This window comes from Ranitomeya imitator, chromosome 10 (genome assembly GCF_032444005.1).
Source record: "Ranitomeya imitator isolate aRanImi1 chromosome 10, aRanImi1.pri, whole genome shotgun sequence".
NCBI classification, from domain to species: Eukaryota; Metazoa; Chordata; class Amphibia; order Anura; family Dendrobatidae; genus Ranitomeya; species Ranitomeya imitator.
This window is the reverse complement of record NC_091291.1, coordinates 58,320,524-58,343,966: the sequence shown is the minus strand read 5'-3', so window position 1 is coordinate 58,343,966 and position 23,443 is coordinate 58,320,524. Positions and strand designations below refer to the sequence as shown.

The window sequence follows — 23,443 nt, the reverse complement described above, 5'->3', positions numbered from 1 at the left end:
CCATAAACTGTTGTCATTTGAGTTTTAAGGTTGACTTTTATTGATGAATGGCTATTGTTAACCTCTTATATCAGCACCTACAGTTTATTGTATTGCTATCTTTGGAAGACAGGGACGTAGGGTCATTAATATATTGACAAACATTGATTGTTCAATTACCCATTGTACCATGCCATGTAGCTTGTTGACCTGCAAAACAGTGAAGGATGAACTATGCAGAATGATTATATACTCAAACTATGAGTTTAATCTCATCCCACCTTCCATCCTGACCTGAGTATGATGGCCTGAACCACAGATATTGGTATTAAAGGGGACCTATATCATTATGCAGAAGAGTCTCTATAACACAACAGCCAAGGCATCATGGCCTCATCAAAGGGAACACAAATTTGACATTCTACAGGATGCGATCTTATGGGACCATGGTCCAGCTCCATTGAACATCATTGAACTAATGGAAATGTTTGGGGAAGCCAGGTTACGATCCTCTGGTCACCTGGCCCCATGGAGACATTCAGAAAAGCTAGGTTGGAAACCTCCAGTCACCTGGCTGCATGGAAACTTTTGGAGAAGCCAGATTGGACCCTCAGGTCACCTAGCCACGTGCTTCAATGGACTGTCAGCATCCTAAGCTTTTTGTTACCTCCTCTCTGTGGGTGCCTGCCAAAATCAGGGTGCCACTGGAAGGGGTAGTAGGCTCTGGAAGCCCAGAAGTTGTAGCTGCTCTAATCCTGGTGAACCAATGGAAAGGTGAGACTCTGTAATTTGCGTCATCTTGTGTATTTTCTGGGACTGTTCTATATGTTATTGTTTGTTGGCGGTTCAATAAATTATTGCCGCACTGTTTTACTCTCACCCTTTGTAGTATGAGTGGTATTCTGCCCATGAGAAAAGAGAGCAGGCATTCGGTGGGATGAGTCCTGGTCCATGCAATCTTTCTAAAAATAGCTGGGCCAGTAGATGAGAGCACTCACTGATTCCCGTGTCTCCACACCCATAAAATGGTCAAGCAAACTGTCAGAGTTATTGAGGTTTTCACTTGCAATGAAAAATATTTTTCAATGGTTTTTTGGGCTAGCAATAGGCATTTAAATGAGCCAGTTAGCCAAACGCCTTCACACAGCATTTATGACATGTTGACACTGCAAACTCTCTCCTGTATCAAGCACAAGTCGGAAATAAAGCAACAGTGACTTGAGACCAACACTGAAACCAGGATACAATAGAGCTTTGGTAACAGGATGACAGAAGTGTATAAGTATGTTATATTACATTTCAGTCACATTAAAACATGATGGTTTGAAAGTAAACAAACTCCCATCTCACCATTTTCTTGGCTATAGACAACTGGTGGTTAATTATAAGTGATGAGTAGTGATGAGCGGGTATACTCGTTGCTCGGGATTTCCCGAGCATGCTCGGGTGGTCTCCGAGTATTTGTGACTGCTCGGAGATTTAGTTTTTGTTGACACAGCTGCATGATTTACAGCTACTAGCCAGCCTGAGTACATGTGGGGGTTGCCTGGTTGCTAGGAAATCGCCACATGTAATCAAGCTGGTAGCTCCAAATCATGCAGCTGCAGCATGGAAAACTAAATCTCTGAGCAGTTACAAATACTCGGAGACCACCCAAGCGTGATCGGGAAAACCCGAGCAACGAGTATACTCGCTCATCACTAGTGATGAGCGTACGTGTTGGGCACTGTCTTTACTTAATCGAACATTAGAGTGCTCGGGCAAGCTCATTACCATGGAGAGTATCGGAGTGCTTGAGCGCAATGCTCAAGGCTCTGTTCGACTGTTACATGGTCAGTCAATATGAGGGGATTACCTGCCATTAACAGTAGTGCAGTAGTCATGTTGGCTAGTGGCATTACTGTGATTGGCAGGCGGCATTGCATCATCGAGTCTATCTAAGACCCCGGGATCCAATGCTCGGCCCACAGACCTTTGAAATCAGAAGATAAAATTAATATGTACTACTTCCCCCACTTATCTCTCAGTGCTGAGAAATGGACGGGAAGCAGTGAATATTCATTATGCATTTACATACATAATAATTTCTGCTTAATTGGCAGATGAGTTATTTAAATACAAATGAATGCACACAAAAGTCATTTATTTAAAAAAACCACCTCCTGACAATTGCCTTCATTTACCCATTTGTTAGAAAGTAAAGGTCCCACGCAGTTCTGATGTAGTCCACGGCACCACTACCACCGCTCCAACATCAGAAGCATATGAAGTTTTGGTCATAGAATGAAACTTGATATGCTGTAGCAGACATTGTTATTTCTCACGCTGAAGGTAGAGCAAAAGCTGACTTCTGTAATGAGAGATGATGTCAGGAAGGTTACGGTCAATCACAGGCATTGCTGGTTATCACTGGAGCACTGCTAGATATGGCAGTGTGTGCTGGATTGACAATACCAATATGATGCTCCACTTCTGGAGCTTGTATTTTTAGGCTGAGGAGGGTCCAATAACCAACGTCCTCTCCAGCCTGATATTATAAGCCTGAAGCTGTCTGCTTTCCCTTACCTGGTTATTAAAAATAGAGGGGACCCCACGCTATTTTTAAATATGATTTATTTATTTATTAATTCCTAGAAGCTGCCGAGTATCTTCAGGCTATTTCCCTATCTCTGTATCTCTCTATCTCTATATTTATCTATCTATTGTAGCATAGCGCCTACTACGTGTCTTGGGGGACACTCGCTTGGCACGGGATTAACACACTCAGGCACGGATTTCTTATAAAACAGAGTCTTTTAGGTTTATTTCATATGACATAAAGCACATCCTCAGGACTTGGTAACAGCTTGAACACCATCTATACATATTCAACTTCACCACAGTTCGTCTCTGACCCCGGTCAGCATAAGACACGGACCTCGTCCTTTACCAGCTGGCGACCTTCACAGGTTCCTGGACACCTCTTGGCCTCAGAGGTGCCACAAACACAATGTCTCTCTCTTCTAATCCCGGTTAGCATAACATGGATCCCTTTCCGTTACCTGTTGGTGCCGCACAGGTTTCTCAGATACCTCTCCTCCACAAAGGTATCCTTCAGATGTTTCTCAATCTGACCCCGGTCAGTACAACACAGATCTCCATCCGTTCCACACACTGGCATGTGCTAGGTCCAGAGCCCTGCCATATGCTCTTCAGGAATCCTATTCTACAGGACTTCCAACACAGGCTTCCAGGACCTTCCGGCATAGACCATTCAGGTCCACACTCCAAGAACATGTGACCAGACCTCAGTCACATTATATAGTACTAACCACTCCCACAGGTGGGAGTGTGGATGTGTGGCTAGTTTGTCCCGCCCATCTCACACAACTAGCCTAGTAAGTCTCCCTTACAACTACACCATACATATACACACTCTTGAGGGACTACAGGTCCCATTAACAACAATATTGCATCAGACTTACCACGCAGACTCCCTCTGCGACACATATCGGCCATTTACAACACTGCCGGACTTTGTCTCATCAGAATTATGCCTCCAAGTGCATCTTGTAGCACACACACAGCACCCCCCGGCTGTACCATTGGTCACTACTAGGCTTGAGCGAAACGGATCGGACAAATTCAAAAGTCACCGACTTTTGGCAAAGTTGGGTTTCATGAAACCTGACCCGATCCTAGTGTGGGATCGGCCATGCGGTCGGCGATCTTCGCGCCAAAGTCGCGTTTCGTATGACGCGTTTGGTGCCATTTTTTCAGCCAATGAAGGAGCGTGGGCAGAGTGATGACATAGGTCTTAGGGGCGTGGACGCCTATCGCCATCTTGTCGCTTGTGCGCTGTAGCGATTTGTAATGATGTGTATTACCAGCTTTTCTGTTCAGGGACGGAGGAGAGAGAGAGAGAGAGAAAAAAAAGATAGATTTCCCATTGACTTTGCATTGGGTTTCGTGTTTCGGTCGATCCCCGACTTTTCGCCAAACCCGACTCGACCCTAAAAAAGTAAAAGTCGCTCAACCCTAGTCACTACACCATACTATCTATCTATCTATCTATCTATCTATCTATCTATCTATCTATCTATCTATCTATCTATCTAAACTATCTCTCTAGCTTTGTCCCTTTAGCTAAGCCTCTTTTCCTTATTTTTCTACAAGCTTTAAAGCTGTTTAAACAGCATTCATTACTGTATAAAAACACAGGTAAAAAACTCAATCAAAACCATGACAAAAATGCAAAATATGCACACAACCAGGAGACATTAAGATTACTTGAGTTTCCAGCTACTGGAACACCTGGAGGCTGTGAATGAAGATTACCAGAGTTCACAGGCTCCAGGTGTTCCAGCATCTGGGAACTTCAGTAACCCCAAAGTCTGCCTTAAAGGTTCCCTTAAGTTTCTCAACGTCAAAGCTGCCGGGAGACCCGGTTGCTGAGAAATCTGATGAACTTTAAGGGAGCCAGGCCCTTAAAATTTAAAGGAGCCTTTAAGGAAAACTTTAAGGTTACTGGAGTTCCCAGCTGCTGGGTCACCTGGAGGCTGGAAACAAAGGTTACCTGCTTTTGCAGCCTCCAGATGTTCCAGAAGATAGGGATGTAAATTCTCTCTTAAAGGTGCCTTTAAAGTTTCTGGGCCTCACAGCTGCTGGGAGACCTAGTGGATATGAGCTTTGGTAACCTTTAAGAGTCTCCTGGCAGCTGTGAGGCCCGGAAAACTTAAGGGAGCCTTTAAGGGAGACTTTAAGGTTACTGGAGTTCTCAGCTGCTGGAACACCTGGAGGCTTTGAACTCTGGTAACCTTAGCCCAATGCCTACAGGTGTGCCACCAACTGTGAACTCCAGTAACTTGAAAGCCTTCCTTAAAGGTTCACTTAAGGTTTCCAGGCCTCACAGTCACTGGGCCATGCAGAGTGCAGTCCAGCAGACTAGCAGTCCGCGTGACCCTGCAGAATCTCTATCTATCTATTTAGACTTTTCTTACCTCTGCTGCTAGCATTCACTTGGTGCGTAATCCAACTTTCCACAAAGACTTTTCTTACCTCTGCTGCTACCCCAATGTTATTTATGACCTTTTTTTACACTGCCTTGATACATCTGGCACATTTTTAATTATCTGACCAAGATGAGCACAGACCACTCCTCTCTACTTCACACCTGAATGCACTTCCTAGCAAATATATTGCAAACCATATGTCTGCAAGACATCAGTCTGCAGCGTGTATATAAGTTTACTGGAGTTCTCAGCTGCTGGAACACCTGGAGCCTGTGAACTCTGGTAATCTTAGTCCACTGCCTACAGGTGTGCCACCAGCTGTGAACTCCAGTAACTTGAAAGTCTTCCTTAAAGGTTCACTTAAGGTTACCAGGCCTCACAGTCATTGGGCCATGCAGAGTGCAGTCCAGCAGACTAGCAGTCTGTGTGACCCTGCAGAATCTCTATCTATCTATGTAGACTTTTCTCATCTCTGCTGCTAGCATTCACTTGGTACGTAACCCAACTTTCCACAAAGACTTATCTTACCTCTGCTGCTACCCCAATGTTATTTATGACCTTGTTTACACTGCATTGATCATATACATCTGGCTCATTCTTAATTATCTGACCAAGATGAGCACAGACTTCTCCTCTCTGCTTCACGCCTGAATGCAATTTCTAGCAAATGTATTGCAAACCATATGTCTGCAAGACATCAGTCTGCATTGTGTATGATACAAGTGTGGAGCTTCAGAACTAATCCAGAATTGAACCAGAAGGGAGCTGAAGGTTACTGGATACAGTCACTGTAAACAATGTTTCTGTTAGTTTTCACTCTCACCCCTATAATCTTTCAGTTTCTGCTAACCCTCGTAATCCCTACACCTAGTAAGGAACTGTTCATCTCTTCTTCAATCCTCCCCATCCATCTCGCCTCCTCCTCAGAACTGTTCCTCAACTTACAATTCTCTGTCTCCAAACACAGACAGCACCCTCATGCTCTTTCCTGCTCCCACCTGCTAACACTTTCTCTGCCCCTCCTCACTGTCGGTGATATTGCTCCAAAACCTCGTCCTCCTCACCATATTTCCACAGTCATTTCTATCTCCCAATCACCTTAAACCCATTTGGCCAGCCCCCACTTCCCACTAACAGGAGCTCTATGGAACGCTTGATCTATCTGCAACAAACTTTCTTACATCCATGATCTCTTCATTACTAACAAATTTTCCTTCATCACCATCACCAAAACCTGGTTCACCCCCTCTGACTCAGGCTCTCCTGCTGCACTCTAATATGGTGGATTTCAACTTTCCCTCACCGCCCGCCACAGCAGCAAGCATAATGGAGAAGTTGGTTTCCTCCTGTCAGATAACTGCTCCTTCACCCCAATCCCCCTGCCACCCTCCGTTACCCTCCCTTCCTTTGAGGTGCACTATGTGCGCATCTATTCCCCCTCCAACCTTCAACTGGCTGTCATGTACCACCCTCCAGGGCCAGTCACCACTATCTTTGACCACTCCACTTCCTGGCTACCTCATTTCCTTTCCACTGACATCCCCACAATCATCTTGGGCGACTTCAACATCCCAATGACACTTCTCTCTCAGCTGCCACTAAACTTCTATCTCTCACTTCCTCCTTCAGCTTCAATCAATGGCCTTCTGCAGCCACTCACAAAGATAGCCACACACTGGAACTCATTTTCACCCGCCTCTGTTCCCTATTCAACCTTACTCATGTCTTCCTCTTACTGGCCACAACCTACTTACATTCTCCTCCCTCTCCTCTCCAAGTCCACAATCCCCACCCCACAAACACCCTCGCAGAAATCTTAAACACCTCAATCTAAACTCACTGTCTGAATCCCTTCTCCCTCTTACGGACATAAGTTCCCTACATAAAGCAGACGCCGCTGCTGCTCTATATAACACCGCAATAGCTGCAGCTATGGAATCGGTTGCCCCTCTCACACATACCAAAGCTCGCATAATCAACAGACAGCTCTCTCACACCAGCCTGACCAAAGAACTGAGATGGGCTTCCAGCATTTCTGAGCGGAAATGAAAAAGATCCCACTCCAACGAGCAGTGCATCGCATTCAAACAGTCCCTCACAACTTTCAAAAGCCACACTTCCTGCAGCAAAACAAACCTACTTCTCATCTCTCATATCCTCCCTTTCTCACAATCCTAAACAGCTATTCAACACCTTCAATTCTCTCCTCTGTCCCCCAGCACCTCCTCCCTCTCCACTCATCTAAGCTGAAGACTTTGCCTTATTTTTTAAGCAGAAGATTGATAACATCAGAGAAAGTTTTGGTCGACAACCCCCAGAGTCCTTCCTCCTAACTGCCCAGCCCTCCTCCTCCAAAACCAACTTATCCACCAACACAGAAGATCGACTCTCCACTCTATTCCAAAATCACATCTCACCATCTGTGCACTTGACCCAATCCCATCCCACTTCATCCCAAACCTCTCCACAGTCTTCATCCCAACCCTACCCATCTCTTCAACCTATCACTAACAGCTGGTGTTTTCCCCTCAAGCTTTAAACATGCCTCAATCACATCTATCCTCAAAAGGCCCTCTTTTGATCCATCATCTGTATCAAGCTATCACCCCATATCGCTTCTCCCCTATGTCTCAAAACTACTGGAACAACACGTCCATCTTGAACTGTCCGCCCACCTCTCTTCTTGCTCCCTCTTCGACCGCTTACAATCTGGCTTCTGGCCACACTACTCCACTGAAACTGCCCTAACTAAGGTCACCTATGACCTATTAACCACCAAGGCCACAGTGACACTACTCTGTCCTAGTCCTTCAGGACCTGTCCTCTGCCTTTGGCATCATGGACCATTCCCTATTACTACAGACCCTCTCATCTCTTGGCATAACAGACTTGGCCCTATCTTGGAACTCATCATACCTAACAGACCGGACATTCAGCATCTCCCACTCGCAAACCATCTCCTCTCCTCGCCCCCTATCGGTCGGAGTCCTGCAAGGTTCAGTCCTAAGCCCCCTGCTCTTCTCCATCTACACCTTCGGCCTTGGACAGCTCATAGAATCTCATGACGTTCAGTATCACCTCTATGCTGATGACACATAGATCTACATCTATGGACCAGATATCACCTCCCTACTAACCAGAATCCCACAATGTCTGTCTACTATTTCATCCATGTGGACAAAACAGAACTCATCATATTTCCCCCATCTCACTCGACCCCCCCTTATGGATCTATCTATTAAAGTAAATGGCTGCCCACTCTCCCCAGTCCCACAAGCTTGCTGCCTTGGGGTAATCCTTGCCACTGCTCTCACTTTCAAACAACATATCCAAGCCCTTTCCACTTCCTGCTGACTTCAACTCAAAAACATTTCACGGATCCGTACATTCCTCAACCAAGAATCTGCAAAAACCCTAGTCCATGCCCTCATCATCTCGCCCCTTGACTACTGCAAACTCCTGCTCTGTGGCCTCCCCTCTAACACTGTCACACCCCTCCAATCTATTCTAAACTCTGCTGCTCAACTAATCCACATGTACCCCCTATTCCCTGGCCTCTCCCCTCTGCCAATTCCTGCACTGGCTCCCCATTAACCAGCGACTCCAGTTCAAAACCCTAACCATGGCATACAAAGCCAACCTGTGTCCTCCATACATCTGTGACCTTGTCTCCTGGTACTTACTTACATGCAACTTCTGATCCTCACAAGATCTCCTTCTCTACTCCCCTCCTATCTCCTCTTCCCACAATTGAATACAAGATTTCTCCCACGCATCACCCCTACTCTTAGACTCTCTACCAAAACATACCAGTCTCTCGCCTACCATTGAACCCTTCAAAAAGAACCTGAAGACCTACCTCTTCCGACAAGCCTTCAACCTGCAGTAACCATTGATCGACCAAGCCACTGCATGATCAGCTCTACCCTCGCCTACTGTACCCTCATCCATCCCTTGTAGATTGTGAGCCCTTGTGGGCAGGATCCTCTCTCCTCCTGTACCAGTCATGACTTGTGTTGTTTAAGATTACTTTACTCTTTTTTATTATGTATACCCCTTTTCACATGTAAATAGCCATGGAAAAAACGGCGCTATATTAATAAAAAATTATAATAATATTTTCTGCAGTACATAGGACTGCCAGACTGCTCTCTGAGTGACACTGCGGCAGCACAGTCCGACATACTCCAGCAATTCCACTAAGGCTTGGTTCATATTTGAGTATGTGTCCTCAGCGTATCGTCTGCATACACAAACACATGCAAAAATGGGTGCAAACGCATGCTTACGCAGCATTTTTTATCTGCATCAGCTTACGCACAATGGCAAAAAAACACTGTGTGTGCATGCGTTTGTATTTATTTTTTGCCTGTGTTTGCATTTTTTATGCACATGCGTTCAATATTTTCAGGTGGGCGTGTCATGCGCAGTCTGAAGTATGCAAGTGCATCGAACGCATGCGTACGCAAGGACATGCATACACATGCGTTCCCATAGACAGTAATGTGTTTTTTAACGCACTCATCGACATGCGCATGCCTGCGCATATTTGACGGATTTTTGACACTTCCAAAAATGCAACATGTTGTGTTCGCCGGACCCTGCCGCACATCGAGAAATGACGCAGACGCATGCAAACTGATGCAAATGCATGTTCCTGCGTATGCCATGTTAAAAACAGGTACACATGATACATGCGGATCTGTGTGGATGATATGCTGCACACAGAGACGCAAATGGGAAAGCAGCCTAAGTCACTCAGATTGCCAGACTTCTGGCCACAGTGCTCCATAAGACCCAGGTAGTTGTAAACATATATAACCTCGCTGTCAACACTGAGGTTACATCAGCTCATAGCCAGGTGGTCTCACTGTGCTGCATGCCCAGCAGTGTTGGCTGTGAAAGCTTGTTGGACCTTTGGTCTACTTCAAAATTGCATGGAATTTGTTTTTTAATAAATGGAAGAATGGGGGCATTTGTTGGGCAGTGTTTTTGTGAATAAAGGATTTTTGGGTGTGTTTTTTTCTTTTTCTTACTGGGTTAGTGGAAGTGTCTGACAGACCCCCGTACATTACTACTCTAAGCGTTTATGTCAGCTGTGATCTTTCACAAATCACAGCTGTCATCAACCCAAAATCCCATTACCATGGTTGATCCTGCCCCAGAAAAATCAGGGAGAGCTGAGACTGGACAACAGAATTGGCATATGTGATGTGGCAGTTCTGGGGTGGCTACAGGCTGGTATTTTTAGGCTGGGAAGGGCCCAATAGCTATGACCCTTCTCTACCTAATAATTCCAGCTATCCGCTTTTCCTTATCTTGTTATTAAAAATAAGGAAGACCCCATATATATATTTTTTTCAGTAAAAGTGAAATAAAACTGACAACATTGTCCTCAGCAGTTATTTGGGAGTCAGAGATGTATCCAGTTGACTTCCTCATGCTGTTCTCATTCCATTTCATTGGTGATTTCATCCATTTCAGTGATTTTCCGCCCTGTAGGGTCTACCGGAAAAATGCTCGAGTTTTCCATTGACTTTCATTATACTTGTTACTCGAGCATCATAATTCGCTCTATTCGAGTAGTGAGCAGGCGATAATTTTAGTGCTCATCCATCAATATTAATTATCTGCTTCCAATGAGACTGAGAAGAATCTGTTTTAGATTGCAGAGTATCAAAACTTATACTATAAAGCTGTTTCTGATCCCTAAAAAAGTGGCTTAAAACATTTAAACAAAAATCATTACTTTATTTTTAAAGGGAACTTGACAACTAATAGATGTTGCCTGATCTACAAACAGCATGTGTCAAATGTTCGCTGTATAATTTAAGCCAGGTATGTTTGATTCTGAGATGCTGTAGTATTTCAGAGGAAGGTAAATGAAAGGCAGCAAATGTAACATGTTAAAGGAAATCGTTCAGATGAGAACAGCTGCCCTGTCCTCAAGCTGCATGTATCAGATACAGACTGTATTATTTGAGTTGCATATGTTTAACTCTGTGATGCTTCAGAGAAAAACAAGCTTTAAAAGCAGCCAGGGACTGAGTTGTCCAGAAAACTAGATGGATACATGGGTCCCTGTGGCTTCTCTCCACCAGCTCTAATTGAATGACAGGTATATTACTGCATGCATTTATAAGAGAGCCCTGTCACAGCAGTTGGTAGGGCTGCCTATGCAGCATCAATAGTAAAAAGATACTGCATAATGTTAAAAATAATAAAAAATAAAAAAAAATCATGATATTCTCACCTTCCGGTGTCCGCGGCAACTTTTCCTGCTCCTTGCGATGCTCTGGTCCCACCATTTCACTGATTGGTCGTGGCTGGCGGCCGCGACCAATCAGTGACATTGGCACAGGATTTCAATCACGCTTCGCTGATTGGTCACAGCCGGCCACTCTAATGTCGCTGATTGGTCGCGGCCGGCCGGGTGCAACCAATCAGCGAAGCGTGGTTTAGCTCCCGTGCTAATTCGCGGCCGGACAGCGCCTCAGCTAAGCGGAATTTAAATCCCCCACCCATGTCGCTGATTGGTCGGCCGGCCGCGACCAATCGGCGAAACGGTGGGACCGGAGCAGGAAAAGCAGATGCCGGAATGTGAGAATATCAGAATTTTTTATTTTTTATTATTTTTAATATTATATCTTTTTACTATTGATGCTGCTTAGGCAGCATCAATAGTAAAAAGTTGGTCCGGGATGGGCGCTGATTGTTCGTGGCCGGCTGGGCATGACCAATCAGCGGAGCGGTGTTTAAATCCCGCGCCATAACCCGTGATGACGTAGCGGTCTCGCGAGACCGCTAAGTCATCTGGGTAATTTTGCAATGCATCAATGGGAACAGAAGCTGCTGAGAGCATTGCAAGGAGAAGGAAAGCTGCGGAGGCGACGGAAGGTGAGAATAGCATGATTTTTTAATTTTTTTAAAAATGTTTTAACATTATATCTTTTTACTATTGATGCTGCATAGGCAGCATCAATAGTAAAAAGTTGGTCCGGGATGGGGCGACATACTGGTGCTGACTGGAATGGAGTAGGGAGGGGGCACTGATTGGAGGAGAGTAGGGAGGGGCCAATTTGCGGCAGGACTAAGCCTCTTGCTGATTGGTCGTGGCCTGCCATCCGTGACCAATCAGTGAAGCAGGATTTCCATGACAGACAGACAAACAGACGGAAGTGGACCTTAGACGATTATATAGATAGATAAAATATTTCCTTTAGCAGTTCTAACAATGCAGCCCTTGGAGCTAAAAGAATGCATGAATCAATCCCAACATGTTCTACTCTTTGGGTTGATCAGAGAAATTCAAAGGACTCCAAGCAGATTAAACATGATAGCTCCAGTTCTCTAGTGTATCTGTGTGACCCAGACAGTGCAAGGTGTCAGACTGTAATAAGTATAGGAATTAGTGGGAAACTAGTTGACTACTATGATGCTAAACACTGAATTTTAGAAAGCAAGCATATCACAGATACTTTACTTACTTTTACTTTACCATTTAAGCCACCTGAAAATAATATTTAAAGGTACAGAAATACCCTTTCGGCTAATAGGTGTTAGAACTTCAACAGTACAGCTGCTAGAGCTTATCTTTATAATGATTATTAAATCCAGATGCAAAGAACAATTGACAGGAAAATTTAGGGAGAGCCAAGTCAGAACACTCTACAAGCAAAACTCAATTATGCAGAATTTTAAGGACTTTTTTTCCCAGTCCAGATCTATCCAAGTCTTGCAAAGGCACTCTACAGCTTCTAACTTTGCTTTTACTTTCCTTACAAGCAATAGTTGAAACAGTTTTGCTTACTTTTACCTGTTTCTCAACCCATCTGCAACACTCATTCCTTCAAAGCTTCACTGAGGCCTCCTTCAAATGTCCACTTACAAAAACTTATGCTTGAGACAATCAGTTTTTACTATTCGTCATGTTTTCTCTTGCACATCCGTGTGTACTTGTGTATCATCTGTGTGCCATCCGAGTAACATGTATAGGAATAGAACGCAGGATGAAAATTACAAATTTTTAGGTTTTAACCCCTTTACCCCAGAGGGTGGTTTGCATGTTAATAACCAAGCCAATTTTTACAATTCTGACCACTGTCCATTTATGAGCTAATAACTCTGGAATGCTTTAAAGTATCCCAGTGATTCTGACAATATTTTTTGTGACATATTGTTCTTCATGATAGTGGTAAAATTTCTTTGATATTACTTGCGATTATATGTGAAAAAAATGGAAATTTGGCGAAAATTTTGAAAATTTCACAATTTTCCAACTTTGAATTTGTATGCCCTTAAATCACAGAGATATGTCACACAAAATACTTAATAAGTAACATTTACCACATGTCTACTTTACATCAGCACAATAATGGAACCTAAATTTTCTTTTGTTAGGAAGTTATAAGGGTAAAAACGTAAACAGCGATTTCTCATTTTTACAGCACCATTTTTTTTAGAATCATAGAATGGTAGAGTTGGAAGGGATCTTCTGGGTCATCTGGTCCAACACCCTGTACAAAGCAGGATTCACTAAATAATCCCAGACAGATGTCTTTCCAGCCTCTGTTTGAAGACTTCCATGGAAAGAGAACTCACCACCTCTCATGGCAGCCTGTTCCACTCATTGATCACCCTAAGGCTGCCGTCACACTAGCAGTATTTAGTCAGTATTTTACATCAGTATTTGTAAGCCAAAACCAGGAGTGGAACACATAGAGGAAAAGTATAACAGAAACATTTGCACCACTTCTGCATTTATCACCCACTCCTGGTTTTGGCTTACAAATACTGATGAAAAATACTGACCAAATACTGCTAGTGTGATGGCAGCCTAAGGCCAGCGTCACACTCAGCGTATGAAAATACGGTCCGTTTTTTATGTCCGTAATACGCAGAAAAGTCACCAAAATAGTGATCCGTATGTCATCCGTAGGCAGCGTGTGTCAGCGTATTTTGCCCATGACATCCTCCGTATGGCATCCGTACTGCGAGATTTTCTCGCAGGCTTGCAATACATCCATACAATGGATGCATGGGCTCAAATAATCGTAAAAACATATATTCTGTCTATATATATATATATATATACTAGCTGTTTCCAGCCAGCTAACGCTCGGCACGCTCATTGCTATCTAATTTACGCTGCTGGTGATTAAACTAAAGTAAATAATGACAACATTCAATAGCGCTTACGCAGGTGGTAAATTAACTTAAAATAAAATTTTTTACCTTGTTCGTATCTTCAGTTAACCATGCTTAAAACTGCTGAGAATATTCATTTACTTCACATAAGTGTATAGTACCACCTCCGCAGCACGACGCAAACTTTGCACTGTGTAATTTTTCTTTCCAATAGTGAGATGCACCGCAATCACTACACATAACATTTTGCTTTCCCATGTGGTGTTCACTGGGTATATTCTCTGGATTTCTTGCTGCATACCTCGAAGGTGGTGGCAGTTTACGTCGACGGGCATTGTTGTTTTCAACTTCCGCAGGTGTCAAATTCCTTCTTCGTTGACGCTGGTTATATATATCTGCTTCCCTTCTTTCTGTCACTCGGTTGATATAAACCTTGTGATATCACTCTCTGTCCTTATCAATCTGCTCAGGTGTTCATTGTTGATAACCAATCCTACGATTTTGTTGATATTATTGTTGTCGATCAGCTACTGCATCGTTGTCCGGATTTTCCTGCGACCTGTGAGATGGACCTGGCGACTCTTCTTGGCTCATTTTTTGGGGTGAATGCGGATGCAATTAAATGTACGTTTACCTTGGCTGAAGTGGTTACATAGAAAGGAAGTGCTGAGTGTGGTAATGTGGGGGAGTGGAGCCTCATGTGGTAATGTGTGGGGACAGAGCCTCATGTGGTAATGTGGGGGTATGGAGCCTCGTGTGGTAATGTGGGGGGACGGAGCCTCATGTGGTAATGTGGGGGAATGGAGCCTCGTGTGGTAATGTTGGGGGACGGAGCCTCATGTGGTAATGTGTAGGGACGGAGCCTCGTGTGGTAATGTGTAGGGACGGAGCCTCGTGTGGTGATGTGTGGGGACGGAGCCTTGTGTGGTAATGTGGGGGGGCGGGATTATGTGTCATAATGTGGTGGGGGTCGGGATTATGTGTGGTAATGTGGTGGGGGCAGGATTATGTGTGGTGATGTGGGGGGGCGGGATTATTTGTGGTGATGTGGTGGGGGGCAGGATTATGTGTGGTGATGTGGTGGAGGGGGAGCTACTGTGCAGGGGGCGGGATTGGTGAGTAATCACGATGCCTCTTATATATATAGATATATATATATGTCAGTGAGACACACATATATATATATATATATATATATATATATATATTAATATATCATACAGAGCTAGATAGCTTAAAAACCGGTAATTCTATTGCCGGCTTTCCCATCTCCTTCTCAAACCCGACATGATATGACACATGGTTTACATACAGTAAACCATCTCATATCCCTTTTTTTTGCATATTCCACACTACTAATTTTAGTAGTGTGTGTGCAAAATTTGGGCGCACTAGCTATTAAATTAAAGGTTTAGATCGTGGAAAAAATTGGCGTGGGCAACCGCACAATTTTCTCCGCCAGAGTGGTAAAGCCAGTGACTGAGGGCAGATATTAATAGCCTGGAGAGGGTCCATGGTTATTGCCCCCCCTGGCTAAAAACATCTGCCCCCAGCCACCCCAGAAAAGGCACATCTGGAAGATGCGCCTATTCTGGCACTTGGCCACTCTCTTCCCATTCCCGTGTAGCGGTGGGATATGGGGTAATGAAGGGTTAATGTCACCTTGCTATTGTAAAGTGACATTAAGCTAGATTAATAATGGAGAGGCGTCAATTATGACACCTATCCATTATTAATCCAATAATATGAAATGGTTAAAAAACACACACATTATTACCAAGTATTTTAATGAAATAAATACACAGGTTGTTGTAATATTTTATTATACTGGTAATCCACCTGAAAACCCTCGTTCTGTAAAAAAGGAAAAATAAAAAATCAACAATATCCCATACCTTCCGTCGTTCTGCTATGTCCCACGATGTAAATCCATCTGAAGGGGTTAACTAATTTTAGAAGCAGAAGCCTGCTAATGCAGCCGCCACTGCCTGTAAAAACCCAGCGAATGAATGGAATGTAGGTGAATGACCTGTAGTTACCTCGAGTTGCGGTGATGCGCCCTCTGCTGGATGTCCTCATATGAATTCTAGCCTGGGAACTTTTCAGAATATTTTCCCAGGCTCGAGTTCAATATTAATATATATACATATATGTGTCTCACTGACATATATATATACAGTCATGGCCAAAAGTATTAACACCCCTGCAATTCTGTCAGATAATACTCAGTTTCTTCCTGAAAATGATTGCAATCACAAATTCTTTGGTATTATTATCTTCATTAAATTTGTCTTAAATAAAAATACACAAAAAGAATTGTCCTAAAGCCAAATTGGATATAATTCCACACCAAACATAAAAAATGGGTGGACAAAAATATTTGCACCTTTCGAAAAATCATGTAATGCTTCTCTAATTTGTGTAATTAACAGTACCTGTATCTTACCTGTGGCACCTAACAGGTGCTGGCAATAACTAAATCACACTTGCAGCCAGTTGACATGGATTAAAGTTGACTCAACCTCTGTCCTGTGTCCTTGTGTGTACCACATTGAGCATGGAGAAAAGAAAGAAGACCAAAGAACTGTCTGAGGGCTTGAGAAACCAAATTGTGAGGAAGCATGAGCAATCTCAAGGCTACAAGTCCATCTCCAAAGACCTGAATGTTCCTGTGTCTACCGTGCACAGTGTCATCAAGAAGTTTAAAGCCCATGGCACTGTGGCTAACCTCCCTAGATGTGGATGGAAAAGAAAAATTGACAAGAGATTTCAACGCAACATTGTGCGGATGTTGGATAAAGAACCTAGACTAACATCCAAACAAGTTCAAGCTGCCCTGCAGTCCGAGGGTACAAAAGTGTCAACCTGTACTATCCGTCGGTATCTGAATGAAAAGGGACTGTATGGTAGGAGACCCAGGAAGACCCCACTTCTTACCCCGAGACATAAAAAAGCCAGACTGGAGTTTGCCAAAACTTACCTGATAAAGCCTAAAACGTTTTGGAAGAATGTTCTCTGGTCAGATGAGACAAAATAAGAGCTTTTTGGGCAAAGGCATCAACATAGAGTTTACAGGAGAAGAAAAGAGACATTCAAAGAAAAGAACATGGTCCCTACAATCAAACATGTCGGAGGTTCCCTGATGTTTTGGGGTTGCTTTGCTGCCTCTGGCACTGGACTGCTTGACCGTGTGCATGGCATTATGAAGTCTGAAGACTACCAACAAATTTTGCAGCATAATGTAGGGCCCAGTGTGAGAAAGCTGGGGCTCCCTCAGAGGTCATGGGTCTTCCAGCAGGACAATGACCCAAAACACACTTCAAAAAGCACTAGAAAATGGTTTGAGAGAAAGCAATGAGTCCAGACCTGAATCCCATAGAACACCTGTGGAGAGATCTAAAAATTGAAGTTTGGAGAAGGCACCCTTCAAATATCAGGGACCTGGAGCAGTTTGCCAAACAAGAATGGTTTAAAATTCCAGCAGAGCATTGTAAGAAACTCATTGATGGTTACTGGAAGTGGTTGGTCACAGTTATTTTGGCTAAAGGTTGTACAACCAAGAATTAGGTTGAGGCTGCCAATACTTTTGTCTGGCCCATTTTTGGAGTTTTGTGTGAAATGATCAATGTTTTGCTTCTTGCTTTATTCTCTTTTGTGTTTTTTCAATTAAGACAAATTAAATGAAGATAATAATACCAAAGAATTTGTGATTGCAATCATTTTCAGGAAGAAACTGAGTATTATCTAACGGAATTGCAGGGGTGTCAATACTTTTGGCCATGACTATATATATATATATATATATATATATATATACATATATATATATATATATATATATATATATATATACCCCTATACTATGTGTAGACATTTATCTTGGCTATTCTATTCTAACCTGTCAGTGTGATTTTACTGTACACCACACTGAATTGCCGGCTTTTCTATAGAACACCGATGAGTATTTCTCGCAAGTTACACTGCTGATCCATGTGTAATCCGTAATTTTCTCGCCCCCATAGACTTTCATTAGCGATTTTTTTGCGCAATATGGTGACAAACGCAGCATGCTGCAATTTTCTACGGTCATAGAAGACCGTATAATACGGATCAGCAAAAAGCGGCAGATAGGTGCTGGGCCATAGAGAATCATTGTACCGTATGCAATCCGTATTTTCTGCACCTCTCATACGTCCATAAAACTCGCTAGTGTGACGCCGGCCTAACTGTCAAAAAGTTTTTTCTAATATCTAATTTGTGTCTCCTCCCATTCAGTTTCAATCAATTGCTTCTAGTCTTTCCTTGTGCAAATGAGAAAAAAAGATGATCCTTCTACAAAGTGACAGCCCTTGAGATATTTGTAGACAGCTATTAAGTCTCCTCTCAGTCTTGTTTTTTGCAAGCTTTCCTATTCCCAAATCCTGTAACCGTTCCTCATAGGACATGGTTTGCAGACCAATCACCATTCTGGTCGCTCTTCTCTGAACTTGCTCCAGTTTGTTGATGTCTTTTTTTAAATGTGGTGCCCAAGACTGGACAAGGTATTCCAGATGAGGTCTGACCAAAGAGGAGTAGAGGGCAACAATGACTTTGCGTGATCTAGACTGTATGTTTCTGTTAATACATCCCAGAATTGCATTTGCCTTTTTTTGCTGCTGCATCACACTATCAGTGCCTCGGATTAATTCAACTGCTCGCGACAATACTGCGGCATAACAATATTTCTTTATGTCAGGAGCACCCATGCCACCACTGGGTCTAGATAGTGTTAGCGTGCGGTAACCATTTCGGTTTAATATTTTTCCACATATATTGAAGAAACAGGGAGTTTATTTTAGCGAGATAGGAGTCTGGGATGTGTATAGGGAGCATTTGAAATAAATAAATAAATTTTGGTAGTATTAAACTTTTAAGGAGGTTTTTCCTTCCCGTCCAGGATAGGTATTAGTCCCTCCAGGATTTAATAGTAGATTTCACCTTATCAAGTAGAGGATAAAAGTTAAGAGTAAATAATTTTTTATGGTTCCTGCATATTTTAATTCCGAGGTACGTAATGGATTGTTTAGGCCATGAATAGGGGTAAAGTTTCTTTAGTTTAGTAAGAGTATGTGGGGGGATATTGAGGTCTAGTGCCTCCGATTTTGATAGGTTTACTTTGAATTAGTAAGGGAACTATATTCCTCTAAGACCTTCGTCAGGGCAGGGAGGCTTTTGAGCGGTCTTGTCATCAGTATAAGAAGGTCATCGGCAAAGGCCACTGTTTTGTATTGGGTTTTGCCTATTTTGATACCTTCAATTTCTGTGTTCTGCTGTATAGCTCTTAGCAGAGGTTCCATCGAAAGAACAAAAAGAATCGGCGACAGGGGGCAGCTCCGATGTGTGCCATTTTTAATTGTATATGCGTCGGTCAACGAACCATTATTTCTGATTCGGGCCCTGGGACTTCTATACATACCCATTATTAATGTAATTAGTTGCTGTGGAAAACCAAAACCGACAAGCGTCTCCTCTAAATAGGTCCAGTCCACCCTGTCGAAGACTTTCTCCGCATCAGTCCAAGTAAAACTAGGGGCAATTTTCTTTCTTTTGCATGGTGCATCAGATGTAGCATTTTATAAGCATTGTCCTTTCCCTCTCTGCCGGCAACAAAGCCCATCTGATTCGTCGTAATCAGTTCTGGCAAGAACACTGCTACTCTTCGTGCTATCATACTAGCAAATAGTTTCAAATCTACATTCAACAACGAGATTGGTCTGTAGCTGCTGCACTGCTCTTGATCTTTGCCCTCTTTGTATATTAATGATATTTTAGCTTCTAGTGTTTGAATAGGGAAATGATTCCCATTTAATACTGAATTGCAAATGCTAAAGAGGCGTGGGAGGAGCACAAGAGAAAAAGACTTATAATATATTGTTGGTAGTCCATCAGGACCAGGGGCTTTCCCTGAAGGGGTCACCAACAGGGTGGACTGGAGTTCCTCCATCTGGAATGGTTTAATTAATAGGTCTTTTTGAGGGGCTGACAGTTGAGGTAAATTCAGCCGCGTTAGGAAGGTCTTAATAGTGCATTTCCATTTGGATTTATCGGGACTAGACTCTTTTGGGCGTAGATTATAGAGTTGTTTATAATAGTTTAGGAATTCTGTCTCTATTTGCTTATAATTTTGAGTACTATGGCCACTTGAGGACTTGATGGAATGTACACAGGTACGTGCTTGCCACTGTCTGATCTTTGATAGCATGAATTTTGTTGCTTTGTCACCGTGCACGAACATTTTGGTCTGCCACGCAGTGAACCATTTCCTCGATTTTAAGTTTAACATTTCTTTTAGGCGTTGCCTTTTTTTGGTTAATTCATCTAATAGTTGTTGGTCTACCTGCTTTTTATGTTGGGTTTCTAGATCATATATCTCTTCATGTAGGGTGTTTAGTTCTTGTTGTCTCTGTTTATTGAGATGCGAGGAAATTGAGATTAGCTCTCCTCTAATTGCAGATTCATGGGCTTCCCATAGTATCGGAGCAGAGATCTCTCCAGTATCATTTTGTTCAAAGTATTGATTAAGTTTTTTTTTAATGCAGATTTTGATTTCCGGAGAGTTCAAAATGAATTCTTTGAGTTGCCATGATCTATTGATAGAAAAGGGTTTGGTTAATGTTGTTTGAAACAGCACTATGGAGTGGTCTGAATGAATATTAGGGATTATGTTGGCTTTTAAAGCTTGGGTAGCAGCTGTCTGGGTGTGAAGATATAATCAAGCCAATGGTATGATTTGTGGGGGTGAGAATAGTAAGTAAAATCAAGGTCTGATGGGTGCAAATACCTCCAGACGTCTATTATCTGCATTGACCCAAGTTTTGCTTTTATTCTAATTAAATCTTTTGTGGAAAGAGTGCTCTTTTTTGTTGTTGTATCTATTAGAGATTCTAATGCTATATTCAGGTCTCCGCCTATGACAAGAGATCCTTCTCAGAAATCCTCAATCTTCCTTAGCAGTGACTTTAACCATTTTAGGTTTTTTTTTATTGGGAGCGTATAAGCTACAGATAGTGACTAAGTTCCCAGCATATCTGCCATTGGGATCTTTTATAAAATTACGGGGTTGAAAAGGTAATCCTTTTACTAGCGCTATCGATGTACCTCTTGAACCGGTTTGTGTCGTAGTAGCATGGAACCATGTATCATACTGAGAGTGTTCAAAGTTGGGAAGTTTGTCAGGTTTAAAGTGCGTTTCTTGGATTAGTAAGACATCTGCTTTTTGCTTTTTAAGTTGGTTTAGTGTGTGTCGCCTGGTGTTCGGTGTGTGTAAGCTATTTGCATTGAGGGAAGCAAAGGTAAATACCTAATCCTGAGTTGCCACGCCCATGAATTCCGGGTGGGTCGGGTATTTGTAGGATATTCGTCATCCGACGATGCAGGTGCCCTGGGGTGCTAGGATAGAGGTTGGGAACGAAGGAGGGAAAGAAGAAACAAAGGAGGGAGAAGGGGGAAATTACAATGGCTGACTGTCATCAAGGCTTCCCTCCTCCTCGGCTGCAGACGCCAGCTCCTTAATGTGCGTCAAACTTTGCATCAGCAGACACATTAATGGGATGCTCATGCTAATGAGGGCATTGTCTGCCCTTACCAGCTGTGTGCATTCCTCAAAACACTGAAGGACTTGACAGAGGTCTTGGAGCTTCGACCACTGCACACCAGACAGCTCCATGTCTGCCATCCAACTGCCTGCCCGTGTATGTGTATCCTCCCACAAATTAATCACAGCACGCCTCTGATCGCACAGCCTCTGAACCATGTGCAGTGTGGAGTTCCACCTTGTTGCAACGTCGATTATTAGGCCGTGCTGGGGAAGATTCAGCGATCGCTGATGGTTCAGCATACGGCTGGAGTGTACGGGCGACCGGCGGATGTGCGAGCAAAGTCTTCGCACCTTCAGGAGCAGGGCTGATAACTCCGGATAATTTTTGAGGAAGCACTGCACCACCAGGTTCAAGGTGTGAGCCAGGCAAGGTGTGTGTTTAGGTTCTGAAAGGGCTATGGCAGCCATAAAATTCCTTCCATTATCACTGACTACCTTGCCTGCCTCAAGATGTACACTGCCCAGCCATGACTGAGTTTGTTGCTGCAAGTATTCAGCCAGTACTTCCGCGGTATGTCTGCTGTCGGCCAAACACTTCATTTCCAACACAGCCTGCTGACGCTTACCACTAGCTGTTCGATAATGGGACACCTCGTGTGCAACACTGGAAGCTGCGGATGGAGTGGTCGTGCGACTGCACACTGTAGACGAGCTTTCGCTTCTGGAGGAGGAGGAGGGGTTGCAAATGCCTACAGCCAACTATTTCCTAGACCATGGGCTAGGCAGAACTGTCCCACTATGGCTGTCCCCTGTGGACCCTGCATCCACCACATTAACCCAGTGTGCCGTGATGGACACGCAACGTCCCTGGTCATGCCTACTGGTCCATGCATCTGTTGTGAGGTGCACCTTTCTATTGACTGATTGACTCAGTGCATGGACAATGCGGTCTTTGACATGCTGGTGGAGGGCTGGGATGGCTTTTCTCGCAAAGACGTGTTGACTGGGTAGGTCATAGCGTGGTACTGCGTAGGCCATCAGGGCTTTGAAAGCTTCGCTTTCAACCAACCTGTAGGGCAGCATATGTAATATGATTAGTCTAGCAATGTGGGCGTTCAAACCCTGTGTATGCGGATGAGAGGATGAGTATTTTCTTTTCCTAACCAGAGTCTCTTGTTGGGTGACCTCGACCTGGTGGTGGACATGGTGGATTGAGAGAGGGTTGGTGATGGTATTCTCGATGTTGGCCTACATACAGTGTTTCCTACCAATAATATTTTGATTGCCTGACTGCTTTGGCCTTGCGACGATACCTCCACATTTGCTGCTGGTGGTGTCCTAACCGGTGGGCTTACAGTGAGGGAAACAATGTAGCGTTGCTGACTACCTTCATTCTGAGCAGGTGCACTAACGGTATGGGACATTGGTAGTTAATACAGGCTTGCAAGTGCATGCTGGTTAAATGTCTACATATGCACATTGTATTTAAATTTTGGACATTCTTCCCTCTGCTAAAGGTCTTTGAGCATTTCTTACAGGTAACTTTTGACTGATCATTCGGATCTTGGTTGAAAAATTGCCACACTGCACTCTTCCTACTATGGAATTCCTTTTCAGGCATTGCACGCTGTGCTACTTTCCCCGGATGGCCACACTGTCCTAAAACTGTTTTTGACAAACGTTTTTGGCCTGATACGGGCCTGCCAGATGACAGCTGTTGCGATGTAGATGGCTGCTGCGGATCATCCTC

General features: G+C 43.5%; 1 protein-coding gene across 2 annotated transcripts in view; it reads left to right on the top strand.

Moving 5' to 3' along the window:
• LOC138652289 (netrin-1-like) overlaps positions 1-23,443 on the top strand; it is a 297,725-nt gene that overhangs the window by 234,780 nt on the left and 39,502 nt on the right. The gene's annotated exons all lie outside the window — the stretch shown is intronic.